At 29.7% G+C, this 13,091-nt stretch overlaps 1 long non-coding RNA gene across 1 annotated transcript; it reads left to right on the top strand.

The window, feature by feature from the left end:
- Window positions 1–556: 556 nt before the first annotated feature.
- LOC122272328 (uncharacterized) lies at window positions 557–3,977 on the top strand. Its single transcript, XR_006226934.2, has 3 exons — window positions 557–834; window positions 1,755–1,940; window positions 2,674–3,977. It is a non-coding gene; the product is annotated as an uncharacterized lncRNA (long non-coding RNA).
- The last annotated feature ends 9,114 nt before the right edge of the window (window positions 3,978–13,091 follow it).

The following is a 13,091-nucleotide window of genomic DNA, read 5'->3' on the forward strand; positions in this document are numbered from 1 at the left end:
GTTTTGAAGCGGACTTATGAAATAAAAAAACTAGATAATTTCTGAGCTCAAATCTGCCGTATTTCATAAGATATTAATGTTATTATGTAATTCTGGGGAGTTTGGAGTGAAAATTTGTTTTAGTTATTTTGTTATTTATTATTAAAAAAGGTGACATGGTTGCTAGATTTTGAATAACTCGCTTTTTTGGCAGTCTTGATTTGGCCTCTTTCCATTTGTTTATTACTGTTTGTTCGTGTTGCAAGCTGTGCACCATCTTACGTTAGTGTTAGCACTTTTAGTATTGTAAACAGTATTGTTAGCATTGTAAACATAAGTAATAAGTAAACAAATGCATTGTTTGCAAGAATCTCAAAACACAATGATACCAAATGGCTTTAAAATACAACTGAAACGGTAACCCGGAAATTTAGGCAGTCCCGAGCTTACAGCGCTCCCTAGTGTACAAAACACCATCCATATAATTTGGGCAACAAAATGTTCGAATCCGCTACTTTTGGAGCTCCTATTCGCTACTTTTTAATCTTAAGTTCTGGCAACACTGTTTCCACATGAACAGCTGTTCAGTGATTTTTGTAGATTTTCGCATAAGAGTAGAAGGAAGTGAAGGTCTGTTTTATATGATGGCAACGACTAAAAGGTTACTATTTTATTTCTCGTGGCGACATGATTTGCTGTTTTAGTCGCCAGTCAGTGCTTTGTGCTTTGGCTCCATTGTTGTGTAGTAGTTCATTGTAGCACGTGTGATATCTGATAATGATACACATTGATTTTATTAATTTTAGTAATTAATACTTGATTATAAGACCTATAGAATCAGTTAAATCTCTTATGGTAAGTTTTGAACTTGAAAAATATTTAATTTTTATGTTGTATTTGTTTATTGGATCGTGTTAAATCTTATATTTATACATATTAAAATCGCTCGATTATTGATGTAGTTAAGTGCTTTTTTTTTCTATGCATGAGGAAATGTTGAATAAATAACGTATAGCTAATGCAAAGAAACCACGATTATATTTAATTTCGCAATAGATTCATGTTATCAAATCTGTTATAGTATGTTGTAGGGTTTTATTGTTTTCAAAAGTTTTATTTTTTGTTAGGATTTTAAATATTAAATATCTATTTAAATATCTATTATATATCTATTTAATATTAAATATCTATTCATTTATTTATTTCACATGTTATCTTTTTTAGTGTTAAATATTGTAATCGCTAGATTGTTAATATACGTATGTATTTTTTTTTCTATAAAACGTGTAAGTGTTCAGTAAATAATGTATGACTACAATTTTGCAACATGTTATGGTATATAAATCTACTGTGTTGTTTTTTCGGATATCATAATTTATAACAGACTGTTATAGCTAAATGTGTTCAGATGGGGGGGCATGCATTTGCTTACAAAAAACATGTGATCTGGTTAACTAATAAGACGTGGTGTAATTTATAACTCAGTATTGTAATACATGTAATATTGTATACGTAATTCAATCATTTAGAAGTGTAATTTAAGCTCTTAATTTTGTTTAATTCATTTAAATGAAAAATTTGTTTTAGAATTAACTACAATTAAATTCAGTTTAGTAAAATTAAATATTTAAGAACATTTAGGTAATTTGAATGTATGAAGAAGAAATACTTGTAAATGAAAATAATTTAATTATTAACATACTCTGTGATCTAGTACTTGTTTCATAAGTAATTTATGAGTATTTCTTCTAATATATTATTTTTTTGTCCTAAAGTTTCATTTAGATGAAGGCTTGAGTTATGATTCGGGGAATCAATGTTGAAATATTTGAAACCCCATCTTCCTGATGTAAATACTGGGTCAAACGTGCAGCTTGAAAACTTTTCTGGATTTAAAATTAAAGGTTTAATGGAGAATATCAAGGAGTTTAATGGATTTAGTGTGATTGTACTACATATTGGTAAGTACCTTGTCTAATTTCACATAAATTTTGCTATGATTCCTCTAGACGTAATTAGGGGTCCTTAAGACTTTAAATTTCTGAGTTGTGTCTTATTAAAAGTTAGTTCCTACTTAGAATTTAAAAATTCTATTTATTGATGGACTGGAACTGCAACTCCCAATTACCTTTTAATAGAACTCAGTTGTTGTGTTTAAAAACAGTTGGTTTTCTGTGAATAAAAAATATATAATTTTTTTAGTTATATCCTAAATAGATTATGAGAAGGTTCCTGAAAATTTATGTATATTTTGTTCGACTTTTCAAATTGAAATAGAATAGCTTAATTTGTTAAGAAAGAATGTGATTCCCTAACAATCTTTCCAATGTTTATTTACTTTTTTTAGCTTCCATTTCAATGGAAACCATATTTCTCCCTATTTATTTAATTCTCAGCTTTTGTATATATACCAAAAACTCGAAGAATGTGCATTCAACTGCACATACTTCGACAAATTCTGATTTGTAATTGTTAATGAATCAAAAAAAATTCATTCCTCTTATTTGATATTTTCAAAGAAAAATATACTTTAATTTGTTAATACACTCACTATTGTCTTTAGATATTATTTCTATAATGCTGGGACTCTTTCCTACTATATTTATAAAGATTTAAAACCGCTGTGGTAGAAGCAGTTTTTCTTAATCGTTTTAAGTATTATGTAAATAAATATATTGGTAACTTTAATTTCAGGTTCTAATGATTGCTCTGCGGATGGTTGAACCAATCTAACAGAATATGAGAAAATGCTTCAAGAAATTTTGTTGAAGAATCCTAGTTGTGAAATTTTTATCACAAATGTAGAAATATGTTAACTTAACTAACTTATGTTATGTTATGAAATATGTAGACTTAACTAACTTTAAATAATAGGTTTTAAATGGGTATAGTATAGAAAAATGTTCATTCATATTTTTGCCTTTTAATTGTTTTGGGAGATTTATAAATGGTGTTCTACTGTATATTGTCATGACCATTTTAACCAACAATAAGTTGTAGTGTCTGAAGATTTTATAAGATCCATAACATTCTTTATTTAACCTTTTTTGATAAATTTGAATAAGTGTGCCATTCTTGTTTAAGAATTTTATAAAACAAAGTAATGTAAGGCATAAGGTATCGATAAAATGTAAACCTTTATTCCCTTCAACTTTTAGGATACCATCTAAAAAAATTTAAAGATTTAAGTGAGAAAAAGTATTAAATGGTCATGGCACAAAAGGAATATATGCCTCTTGGGGAACCCGCCTTGCTATATACTGTTAGGTTGTTCCATATTGAGTTATAATTATGGTGTACTTATTACTTGTTCCTGGTTTTCTATTTATAATGTTAAATTATAAAAATTTTAAACCCTGATCAATGTGGTTTTATAATCAGTTTTTAAATATGTTTTTGGAACAGCCTAATAAAAGGGGCCAACGCATCTGTGCAACCATACCTCTTGATCAGGGCTGTATTTACCTCGCTTATATATACAGTGTTGAAAGTTTTTCATTTTAGAAAATTTCAAAAGTGAAAGTAAATGTTTTAAAAGTTTCACTTCAAAAAAGCATAAAGAGTGCACAGCCCTGCTCTTGGGTGATGTGGAAAATGGTTGTAATCATGCATGTTTTAAAAGTTGAATTTCAGGTTTTTTTTTTTTTTTCATTATTCTGAGGAGAGCCTCAGAAGCCAAATTTACGATCATTTACTTAGCCTAGTGATGAAAAGTTGAACCTGTCATTATTAAGTCAACCTGTCAACCTGTCATTATTAAGCATCTTGTCTGTCCTAAGTGATGAAAGTTGGTTCAATCAGCTGTATCTTCAAATCCATTTAATTTTTGAAAGAAGAGCATGTTATAAATTTCAGTGTTACCTTTTAAAGAGCAACAGTGTTTCTAAAATGTGTTTGTATGTCATCTTTAAGCTGTATATAATAAAACTATTCTGTTTTGTTTTTGTTCAACAGTTACTGTGTTTATATACATGTTTTTTAATAAATTTTCAATCCTCACACTGCAGAGTTAATGTACCTTTTAATAATGTATCATGTAAGCAATCCACTATTTTTTGCAAGTATTATAATTTTTACAAGTTTTTTTTTTTCAAAGAGAGAATGTTTAGTTAAGATTCTATCTCATCAAAACTTTATGCATCATTTTACAGAATTCTAACTGAAAAAACTATTTATATTAACAAATTATATATTAAGAATTTCAAATATCAAATTGCTACTTAACTTAATAGACAGTTTTAAGTAATGTTTCAGAAAAAAAAGCCACATTTTCATTACCTGACTAAGGCTTTACAAATCACTATGTGCAAGAAACTTTAATTGTAATGACGCCGACTTGCTTGAAGTTGTTACATTTATACAAAAGTGAAAAGTATTTAAAAATTTTCGTCTTGAATGTTTTTTGTTTTTTAATTCTAGAAATAACACTGAAGATTATGTTGCCTTAGTAAATAAAGGATTATTATTGAACTAATGTGCATGCCTGTAAAATCTTGTTTTAAAGTTTCTAGTCCATTTTTTCTACAAACAGCTATTAGAACTGGTGATTGCTGAAAATAATATTTTAAACACTTGGCACAGTTGGGAAATTAATTTTGTAAGTTTTTCCCTGTAATATATACAGGGATGAGATTCTTCCGCGGATTTCCGCTTTTCCTCAGATTTTTCCATTTTTCCCGCTAATTTCCGCCGAAATTTTTTTTTTTGCACAAGTTAAAATATTTTATGAGGAATTTAATTTTCCGCGGAGCGAAATTATTGAAGTCCTCATTCCTCCCTCTGAAGTTTCTCTAAAAATCATTTCCTTGGGATAAAACTGGTTGACCTTTATACAGGGATGAGATTTTTTTCGCTTTTGTCTCTCGAATTTCAGCCTTTTTATCAAAAACTCAGATTCTCTAAAAGTTTCGTTTTTTTTATTTATTTATTTATAAATATCCCTTTTTTTTTAAAAAAAATTCAGTCGTTGAAGTCAAATTATTATATTTATTTACGATTTTCAAAGAAAAACAGAAAATTCAAACTACGTCCTAGCTGCTAATCCTTCCGCATGTTTACTTATATTAGCTATTTTCTCCGATTTCACGCACAGAAAATAAGATTTTCCGTATTTTTTATCCGTCGGCGGGATAGCTCGTATTTTCGTAATTTAGACGTCGCTGCTTCTTGTATTCTGGAGAGAAAGCAAACAAAAAAAGCGAAAAAAAATAGAGGTGGATTTGTGGTGAAAATATTTATTTGCTCATTCAATTAATCTTGTAAATTTTTATTTATTGTGTAAACAAAAAACAATTCAAACAATCCTTTTAGAAATCCCAAGTCCCGACTCTGCAAATATCTCGATTTTTATTCACGCGATTTTAATATCAATCATCGATTTTCGTATTTACCTGATTTAAAAGTTGCGCATTGCAATTCTTATTTACGCTTTTTAAATATCGTACATTATGACTCGTATTTACGAGATTTAAAAATCTAATATCGTGTTTTGTATTTTTGCATTTTTAAAATCGCGATTTTATTATCAAACATCGATTTTCGTATTTACCTGATTTAAAAGTTGAACGTTGCGATTCTTATTCAGGCCATTTAAATATTGAACATTGCGATTCTTATTTACGAGATTTAAAAAACCAATTTCGCGATTTGTATTTACGAGCTTTTAAAACCCTATGTAGCTACCCGAGCTTAAAATCCAATGCCGTGATTCGTTTTTGCGGTTGTAATATCGCGCGATTTTAAAATTATGCATCTTGATCTAAAAATTACGCATCATGATTTGTATTTTCGCATTTTTTAAATTCGATGTAGAGTTTTATATGCACGTGATTTAAAAGCCTCATATCGGGATTTATAATCACATGGATTACAAGTTTAAACAAAAATTAGACAAAAAAAGTGCGATTTATATATATATATATATATATATATATTCTTGGATTTCCTCTTTTTTACTTTCTGACTACTCTCATCCCTGAATATATAAATAAGTTTTGTTGTTAGAAGCTCATATTCACTTCAAATTGATTCCTTTGTTTTATTCAACTGACAATCGAATCTTCAGTATACGAAACTGTTCAATTTTGCAAACTGTTTAAATTTTAAATAAGCACTAATAAAAAGAAAAATTTAATGCAATAATCTCTTAAATAAATGAAGCTCTAATTGAACGTTATTTACAGGTTTCCCACAGTCCTTAAAAACTGCTCAATTTTTATTTTAGTACAAGGTTTTGGTAATAATTCCTCAATTTTCAGTATCATTATAATTGATCGAAACAATTTTTTAGTCTTACTAAAATATTAGAAACAATAATTCGTTCTTTCATTTCCTCGAATGAGACCATGCATCAAGAGTAGAGCATTTTTGAGAGACAAGAAGAGATGCCCTTTCATTAATATATTGGTTCTTATTTTTATAATTTTTTTCTTTTGCTTAAAATGGTACCCCTTAGGGTATATGGTTGCATTAAAATTAGTTAACCCTTTGCCTAGGGTGCACCATTGTACCAGCTGTAAGCTAAAGATAAATGTTTTATGCCAGATTACTTAGTAATATTATGTGAAATTAATTCCTAATAGCAGTTTTGGCTGAAAATGTTTTATATAAAGCTAATTATAAAAATGTAACATTTGCCATTTAGTAATAATTTCGAAATATTTAAATTGCATGCTATTTTTAATGGACTGAATTATGACAACAATAGTAGAGATTAATATTACGAAAGGGTGACGGTGACAAGGAAATTATGAAAAAATTAATTTATATTTTAATTAAGCAACCTTACCAATTTTCTAACCATGAAAAATCGTTTTAGACCATTTTATTTATATATAACATTGAGAACTAATGTATGAAATATCTTAGTTCGAAAATTATAAATCCTCTCGAGCATAATTGTACTTTTATCCTATAAAAAATTTAATAAAATATTTGTTGCAATGAATTTAAAAATATTAAATTAGGGCTTGTGGAAAGAAAGGGAGAGCAAATTAAGGAATTTGGATATTTGTAGGGCCTTGTATTTACTTGGAGTAAAACTTAATTTAACATGACATAATTAAGAAAATTCTCCGCATTCATTTTTTTAAATTCTTTTATTATATATATAATGAACATTTTATAAATTCCCTTATGAACATTTTATAAATAGAAAAAAAAAATTAATGGGTAGCAGCGAAATTTAAAACTTGTTCTAATAATTTTTTCAATGCTTTCCCCAAATTTCTTTATATACTCTTTTTTTTTTCTTGATGATGTGAAAAAAAATGCATAATAATTTACATAGGAATGCACAACCTTTTTGAGTAAAGGGCCACATTCACAGAAGATTGAAAGGCCGCATGCCCAAGTATTTAGAACATGTCAACCATATAATATGTTTGCTTAAAATTAAATACCTTTAACTGTTTAAAATTAAAAACTGATTACTCAGGGAAAAAAATTTAGATAATGGGAAAATTCATTTTTTTAGCACATTACATAATACTAAAGTTCATTTAACGATAAATTTTAACATTAAACATTTTTTATGTTCATTTAATTAAATTTAAAATAATTAAATATTCTAGTTAATAAATTAAATGCAAGTTAAATACTTTAATTTAAAGAAAGTTTGCAGGACTAAAAATGATTAAAACAAAACCTTTGCAGGGCGAAATAAGATTCAACATTTAGTAGGGAATAAACTCCAACTTTAATTTTTTTTTTTTTTTTAATAAATTATAAGAGGACGGGCTGTGAGAGAAGAGAAAGAAAGAAACCATTTTCCTTAATTATCAACAACTATAAAATACTTGTTAACAACTCTTTATGAACAATAATTTTTTAACATGACACTGCTAAATAAATATATATTAGCAACTAATTAAAATTTACGTTACGCTACTCATCTTGATTACACTTTTTTACTGTTAAAATATAAGGAAATACAAATTTCCCAGCATATGATCATATATGATACAAAATGGTCCATGTAAGTTGAAAATGGCTTAAAAGATCTTTTAATGGTTATCCTGCAATTTGCAAATATTGTGATAATTTTATCTACTTGATCATCTGATAGCTTTTTCGGGCCATTAAATGAAAATTTAATGATTTTGTTTAAAGACTGCTCCCCTAGCTAGAACAGGGATGGGCAAGTTTTTTTTTTGTCGAGGGCAAAAAATCGAGAGAGAAAAAGGTTTGATGGGCTAGGTAAAAAATTCTTTAAAGAAAAACTACTTCTGAATCGGTTTTTTCTAAGGTTCATAGTTGAAAACACTTGTTCACATGATGAAGCAAACATATATCACTGATTTTTGGGCATGAGATATGAAATTTGGGAAAGTAGCCCTTTGGCATGTTTCGAAACAACTGCTTCAGATGATTGCTAAATTGCAACTCAATATATTTAAGCTCCAACTCTGATCTCACTGTTTCACACTTTATGCTGAAAGGCATGGCAAAAATGAGTAATTCTGTTTGAATGCCATTATAACCTTGAAATCTGTGGCCTAACTCAAAATGGAGTTTTTTCCAGCGTTGTATATGATTTTTGATTTGCGAGAAGAGTAACATGTATGATTTTTTAAAAGCCAGAATACGAATCACGATGAGTGATTTTAAACCTCGTGAATACGAATTACGATGCGTAACTTAATTACGAGAAGACTCAAAACGTATGATTTTAAAAACGCACGCATATGATTTTTAAATTATGTGATCACGTAAAAGAATAGGTTGGTTGTTGTTAATTTACGTCGCACTAGAGCTGCACAATGGGCTATTGGCGACGGTGTGGGAAACATCCCAGAGGAGGATCCGAAGACATGCCATCACAATTTTGATCCTCTGCGGAGGGGATGGCACCCCCGCTTCGGTANTTTGATCCTCTGCGGAGAGGATGGCACCCCCGCTTCGGTAGCCCGGCGACCTGCGAGCGAAGTCGAGCACTTTACGGTAGCACAGTTTAACGAGGACCAATACCGCACACCCTCGGTCCCTACGCAGACTGATCCAAGTGGTCACCCACCCGCACACTGACCGCAGCCAGTGATGCTTGATTTCGGTGATCTGCTGGGAACCGTGTTTTAACGATCAGTCTTCTGCGGGACAAGAATAGGTTGGATATGTGTTGTTAAACATGCACATGTTCATGAGACTATAGAATTGTGCACGTGTATCGAGATGTTTTTCTGTAAAAGGGTTCCGCTTTTAATATTTTTTTTTGGCGGGCACTATTGTCCATTAGCCACAGAAAAAGCCAGAACTGCTAACTCTCTTTTTTCGTTACCCATTGGGCACCTGTGGCGAAGTCACGGCGGTGGAGCAGTGTCGCCCACGTCACACTACCACAACCCGTTTATAGGGTGGATCACATTCACACACAAAGGAGAAAGGACATAGAACACAGATAGAGAGAAAGAAACATCCATGCCTTGCCCGGCATTCGAACCCAGGACCTTTCTGATGCAAGGACAGTTCCCTGCCCCCTACACAGCCGGTCGGCCCGCTTTTAACATAAATTTAAACATCTCTTGTTTTATTTATTTATTATTATTATTCTCTTTGGGAATGTGTCGATTTTGCTAAAATATGTAATTACTTTTTATATTACAGAAAAAAAATTGAATTAAATTTCATAAGTTGTAATATGTGTTAAAATATCGGGATATTCAAAATCACAATACATCAATAACTGCCAAAAAGGGAAGAAGAAAAAAAAAACTTTTAACCTCTTATATTTATGTCAAAATCGGCACAATTAGAGCACGTACAAAATTATTATTTTAATGCATGATTCATAACTCGTGTGCCGTGAAACTATAGTATTAAAAGTTTCAGAATTTTTTAAATCACGGGGTAACGCGTAGTAACTAACGAAAAATCATCGGATTTATCATAAAATTAATAAAATTTTAGCTGTCAGAAGAATAAATTTAAAATTTACTAAACAATCAAAAAAAATTCTTTTGTTTACAAAATAAATCAAATTTATAAAACTAAACAATTGATATATAAATAAAAGAAACGAAAAGCCTTTTTAAAAAAATGGACTAAGAATTGATTATAGTTTTTTAAGCTCTACAGTTTTTTATTTATTCAAATAGATAAAATTGAAATTAAATTAATATATTTTAAATACAAATAATTATATAATTTAAACATAGGTTGTATTTTATTTTATTTTATAATCGTTGTTGAGCAGTAGACTATCCCCCATTTGTGTTACATGGAGAGGAAAACCACGAAACCCTTCCTCGGTTTGCCTGACGGCAAGTGGTAACAGGTTTTAATTATAATTGTTTCCGAAATACTTATGAATAAAGCTCAGTTATTTTTAAACTGTCGTATTTCTGAAGAAAGAAAAAACTTCACTTAGCCCATTAAATGAATTGCTCTTTTAGTTACTGAGTTTCCTTTATTGAAGAGGAAATTTATTTATTTATTTTTGTATCAGAGATTTTCTTAATATTAATGCTAAATCCGGGTTCGGCTAAGTTGGACACAACATTTTAAATCATTTATCTAATAAAGCTTCTTCCTAAAAAGCCAACGATTTTAACTAATATGATTTTTTTCTCCTTGGAAAAAGAAGAAAAATAAATTACCTTTACTGTACTTGTGGAAATAAAAAGTATCTTAAAAATTTACAAATTAAAGCAAAAATTTCTCCTTCCAGTAGATTTTTTTCCCTCGTGAAATTTATTTGATAGAATTACATTTTAAATGAAACTTATTTGTTCAATTAGATGAAAAAGGATTTCAAATCTTTGGAAATCTATGCGCAATCAAGTTTTTGCCTACAGTATTTTACAGAGTTAAATCTTTTAAAAATTATGTTTTTTTTATTTCCTTCACTTTTTATTTTTAAAAATCTTAATTAATTAATAATGTGTTTTTACTTTTGACACAGCTACTGAGAGAAGTTGACGCAGTTAAATTTTACAGCATAATGAAACAATAATACTATTGCCTAGCAAATATATCCTGGAAATAAATATTATCCCTTTTTTTTAAAAAAATAAACAACTGTTTTCATAAGAGCTCAATTAACGAACATCTTCAATGTTTGTTAAATGATAGTCTAAATTTATTTTAACATTATTTTCAAAAAATTTTTTAACGATAACAATCAAGCGATGTGAATGTTAAAATCATGATTAATAAAATTCATGTTTTAATGTGATTACAAAAGACATAAATGGAGAAGTATTATAATCTTTTTGTGTTCAATATCATAATTAAATGACTTGAGTAAGACTAAAAAATATCTTTGTTCAACTACGAATCTATTTCCAAGTTAGGAATTGCATCGTTAATGACAGTCATGTGTGCAAAATACTTTGATGTAAGACGTTCTAAAGCCTTAGAGACAGTAATAAATCTGTCCAATCACAGACAGGACAAGAAACTTCACATCTTTGCGCTCCCCAAAGATATGCCAATAGTGAGATAAGGCACTTGGCTAAGGTAAACCTGAAAGAGGGTAATTTCTTGGAATTTTGCTGCCACCGGGTAGATAGGACCTTCACTTCCTTCTACTTCGAATATCAACGTCACTAGCTTGTCGCCGCTAATAAGCGAAAGCAGAGAGCAATACTCAGTTGCCGCCATTATCGTGGAGGCTCAGCGAGAATGAAATTTTTAACTTCAAAGGTATTTATAATTTAGTAATTTTTTAGTAAACTTTATAAATTTCAATGATAGATACATAAAACGTTAAAGTAGTATCGTAGGTAGTGTTTTTCCTGTAGAAACATTCACTGTAGGTACTTATAATTTTGAGCACTTCATCAAAACATTCAAGAATTAATTTAAAGACTTAATAAATCTATCAGTAAATATTACAATTGTGCTCATTTTTGATAATGTTCGCAAGTAATTGTTAACTATTCTGTTAATATGTATTGTCTGATTATAAATAGTAAGTATTATAGTTAGTTTAGAATAGGTTCTTAAAAACTGTGTTTACTTAGTTCTAAATTTCACTGTAACATTGATAAAGGTAAAATTAAATTTTTAGTAAACAAGTTTGCAATGTTAAAATAATTATTAATTAATTGGCTACTTTTCAGTTAAAACCATTACATTTCAGAATGTTCGAAATTTTATTCATAAGAGGAACACTGTTGTTACATTGTTTAAATTTCCTGTTTAATATATTGTAAAATAATAAGTTATTTTCATTTCTTGAATATAGACAGATTTGCATGATTTTGATAACATGATTAGTAATATTAATTTATGAATGATAGCAAATGGTTAAAAAATAGGCAACAATATGGTCTAATCAAAGTGTGTTTAATGAAGATCAGTGCTGAAAAGGTGTTAAAATTTTTCTTTAGGAAGTTTTTAATAACAGTGTGAACATTTCCTATTGGCTCTATGATCGAATAAAATTTATCCAAAAGTAATATTAAAGAAAAGAAGATTAAATTAATATAATAAATTAAGATTATATGTTGTTGTTGTTGCTAATTTACGTCGCACTAGAGCTGCACAATGGGCTAGTGGCGACGATCTGGGAAACATCCCGGAGGATGATCCGGAGGATGATCCGGAGGATATGGAGGATGATTCACAATTTTGATCCTCTGTGGAGGGGATGGCACCCCTGCTTCGGTAGCCCGACGACCTGCGCGCGAATAAGATTATATGATACATCATTTGTGCCAGCAATTCGCGATCGCAACACTCGAATACGCCATCTGGGGAGAGACCGGTTTCATGCCTTTAGCCCTTCTCCCTTCCCTCTCCTCCTCTTTTCAGACGATATTTTCCCTTTTCTTAATATTTTTCCTTTTTATTTAACAAAAGTATTTTTTAAAATAACCATGATACTTTTCTTTAGAACTATGTTTAATGTAGTTTTCAGTTCCATATAGTTTTTCAAGTTAAAAAAATTTTAATCTATATGAAAATCAAGGTTTATTTGGTTTATTGAAATTACATACATTTGCTGACTTGTGTGCTCAATATGGATGGGTGATCGTGTAAAGCTAAGGGTGGTGGCGCTAGTGGTAAAATTGCTCTTTCAAGACTTCCGGGTTACTGCTTCCGATATATTTTTACGCCGCAGATTGAAAAAACGCGCCATGCTTGGCGACATTTTATTCAAATGTAGCCAA

The sequence above is a fragment of the Parasteatoda tepidariorum genome, chromosome 1 (assembly GCF_043381705.1).
Source record: "Parasteatoda tepidariorum isolate YZ-2023 chromosome 1, CAS_Ptep_4.0, whole genome shotgun sequence".
NCBI lineage: Eukaryota > Metazoa > Arthropoda > Arachnida > Araneae > Theridiidae > Parasteatoda > Parasteatoda tepidariorum.